The sequence below is a fragment of the Vigna unguiculata genome, unplaced genomic scaffold (genome assembly GCF_037176805.1).
Source record: "Vigna unguiculata cultivar grain cowpea cultivar isolate G323 ecotype 2 unplaced genomic scaffold, ASM3717680v1 ptg000009l_ERROPOS9265432, whole genome shotgun sequence".
Taxonomy (NCBI): domain Eukaryota; kingdom Viridiplantae; phylum Streptophyta; class Magnoliopsida; order Fabales; family Fabaceae; genus Vigna; species Vigna unguiculata.
The window spans coordinates 126808-130667 of NW_028196637.1; the positions used below are offsets into that span (position 1 = coordinate 126808).

The following is a 3860-nucleotide window of genomic DNA, read 5'->3' on the forward strand; positions in this document are numbered from 1 at the left end:
TATAGGTAGCTAAGTAGCGAGGAAACTACTCCGTAGTTAATCCCTAGCTAATCCTTAGCTAATCCCTAGCAAAATGTTTGTAGCAAACCCTTAACTAATCCCTAGCAAACTAGTTGTAGCAAATCCCTAGCTAATCCCTAGCAAAGTGGTTGTAGCAAATCCCTCACTAATCCCTAGCAAAATATTTGTAGCAAATCCTTAGCTAATCCCTAGCAAAGTGGTTGTAGCAAATTTCTCACCAATCCTTAGCAAAAAATTTGTAGCAAATTCCTAGTTAATCCCTAGCAAAATATTTGTAGCAAATCCCTAACTAATCCCTAGCAAAAATGTTTGCAGCAAAAGCCTCACTAATCCCTAGCGAAATATTTATAACAAATCTCTCGCTAATCCCTAGCAAAATGGTAGCAAATTTCCTTGATTGAACTTTTCCACACATAATTGATAATATCTTCTTTTAGCTTTACTCCTTGACTGGAATATTAGATGCTACTGTATTTGTATGTCCAAATGTTATATTACAATTCCAATTTGATTTACACAGTGAATATATATATATATATATATATATATATATATATATATATATATATATATATATATTTAAAACCAACCTGTGGAGTGGAAGGCCGAAGAAGATGCTTAATTCGGGAGTTTTTATTTATTTCCCTGTGTAGGGAATAAGCTCAAAATAAAATTTCCGCTTATTGGTGGGATTTGAATAAAGAATAATTCATTTCTAAATTATGTAAATGATCTTTATACTTTTATCTTTTGTGTTTTTTATTTCATTTATCTTTTATCTTTTACAAGGTTCAAATATTTTGCTTTCTTAAAGTGATTCGCAAGTTGACATTTAAAATTAATTATTTATCTCATACTTCATTTTTCTTCACCACTCACTTTCTTTTTCCTTCGAATTTCAATTGCACTATTTCTCTCCCTTTTCTACCATATCACATAAATACAGTATCATATGCAGAGTCTAATCTATATAGCCAGGGCTTATAACTATAATTCTTGAATCAAATATGGTGGCAATATAGATTTTTTAATGATCAGATGTTTGGAGAAAAATTAACAGATAACAGAAGACAAATCATTACATTGCATATCAGAAAATTAGTTCCTAAAAGTTCATACACATCAAGACAAACGATTTTAGCTTGATGGTAAACAAAAACAGTTTTTATCACCTGATAATGTTGAACCATCTCACATGATACATTAAAGAAGTTGAGCAATAGATTCTCCACTTTGAGGATACACCATTGGTAATTTCCATGATATTCTAAGCTTCTCACAAGCATTCACCAATACATATAAGCTTGGCGTCTTTCTCTAATCGGAAATTAAATAAGGAGTACTAACAAGGTGATCGCCATTCAACACCTCCCCAAGAGCTTCGGTCTTTTCTTTCTCCTTGCCTGGCATTTAAATGTATTAAAAAAAGCTAGATATAATATAAATTTGTCCAGATGGTTGAATTCAACAACTACATATTCCCCTTCATAATATGAATAATTATCATAATACAAATATATATACTCACACATATTGCAAAACTCTATTCTAGTATATAAGTCTTGGTATTTCCCCATTGAGATTATTCAGTACCAGGTCTCTAGAACAGAACAAAGTTTCAAAATCTCCATAGACATTAAATTCATCCTCTATACGAAAAAGAGAAAATGAAAAAGTAACTTACAGAATCTTTAAGTTAGGAACATGAGAGAGAGTTGAAGGAATTGGTCCAATGAACTGATTATTTTTCAAGATTTTGAGAGCAGATTTAAAAAAAAAAAAAAGAGGGAAAAAAAAATACTTGTCATAACCATAACATAACCTATGCAAATAAAACCCTCAATGAAAGGGGAACGCTCACAATAATTCTTGTATTTCAAAACACTACAATTCAAAGCGAAAAATCCTCCAATTACACACTCATAAAAACTGCAACATGACAATATCCAATAGACTATCACTAATTCCTATGGCCTAATCACTTTCAAAAAATCACAATTCCTTTTGGTTTTCTTTCCAAACTTAAACAATAGCAAGGACACTATTCTTACAACGACAATAGCAGTTAAAGCCTTTAATTTAATCAGATTCATTTCACACGTCGCAAATCAACAATAAAACTAACATTTGAAATGAAAATAACATTTGAAATGAAAATGAAAAAGAAATACCTAGAGTTGAGTGTGTTGCGGTGGAGAAAGAGAAAGAGAAAAAAAAGGAAAGGATAGTGTGAATTCGAACGGAGAGGAGTAGAGGTAAATCTGACGGCGGAGGATGGAAGAGATTAGCGATGGCGTCGACAACGGCCACCGAGAACCGTTACGTTGTTGACGAGAGGTGTCGGAAAAAATAAATAGTGCTAAGAGAAAAAAAAAATAGAAAAAAAAAGAAAGAAGAAGATTAGGATTTGGGATTTAGAAGAGAATGAGCGTTTTTAAATGGTTGTTCTGCTCTGGGAGTGTTATTAATAATCTAAATAGTCCTATTTCAATATCAGATTAATTATTTTGTTTCTTAAGTTTTTAATTAAGTTTGACTTTTAGAAACAGAGTAATGTAGTCTTTTTAATTTCAAATCGACGAAAACGTCATTAAAACTAATACTTTATAATTAAATTCAAAATTATATTTTTTTTTATATTATGCTTGAATTCTTTTATGTTATTGCTGGATTTTTTTTCCGCTATGGTCAACGATCTAATGTTAAATTTTTAATTTTTGTTATTATTTGATTTCTAAATTATGAAAATATTTATGAAAAAAACATTGATAATTATTTGAATAATAAACAATATCATTAAACATCGATACTTATATTCATTATTATTTTTAATTAGAAATTCTATTTATTAGTTTTGGATTAGCAACAATATCATTAATCATAAGTAATTAGCTACAACTTAGTTACCATATCATGTTATGTATAATCCTTAACTAATTAGGTACAACTTAGTTACCATATCATGTTGTGTATAATCCCTAACTAATTAGCTACAACTTAGTTGTCATATTTATGTTGTATTTAATCCCTAACTAATTAGCTACAATTTAGCTACTATATTATGTTGTGTCTAATCCCTAACTAATTAGCTACAACTTAGTTACCATATTTGTGTTGTGTCTAATCTCTAACTAATTAGCTACAACTTAGCTACCATATTTGTGTTGTGTTTAATCCCTAACTAATTAGCTACAACTTAGCTACCATATTATATTGTGTCTAGTCCCTCGCTAATTAGCTATAACTTAGCTACAATTTTAGTTTGTCGCTAATCCTTCGCTAATTAGCGAGCAAAATTTTCCCTAGCTAATTTCCCTCGCAAATTAGCAAATTTCTTGTAGTGTATTAACCATTGTTTCTTAATTAGATTATGAAGAGAGGATACTTTCATATCTCTACAGAGATGGCCCATCATTGAATTATTGGTTGTATGTTTTTTAGTGTTGACAACCTCATAAAATTCTCAACACATAATCAATTAACCCAAAGCTAATAAAAAAGACTAATTAAGAAATTTGACATTAAACAATTAGTAATAATCTTCAGTGAAGGAGGAAAACACAAAATAATTACAGAAACAATTTCATAAGAAGTATGACGGACAAAATCAAAATGAGAAAATAATTTGATTTTTTAACAACATTGATACTTAGAATGTAGATTCAGAAAGTCATTCACGTGCATATCCAATCACAACAAAAAAGAGTGGAATTTAGTGGTATTAACCATTGTTTCTTTGTTAGATTATGAAGAGGGGATACTTTCATATCTGTGCAGAGATGGCCTATTAATTGAAATATCGGCTATATGTTTTTTTAGTGTTGACAACTTCATAAAAT

General features: G+C 29.9%; 1 long non-coding RNA gene across 1 annotated transcript; it reads right to left on the bottom strand.

Moving 5' to 3' along the window:
• Positions 1-1074: 1074 nt before the first annotated feature.
• Positions 1075-2425, bottom strand: LOC146880600 (uncharacterized). The gene is made up of 2 exons (XR_014987311.1): positions 2193-2425; positions 1075-1424 (listed from the first exon to the last, which is right to left on the bottom strand). It is a non-coding gene; the product is annotated as an uncharacterized LOC146880600 (long non-coding RNA).
• Between the last annotated feature and the right edge of the window lie 1435 nt (positions 2426-3860).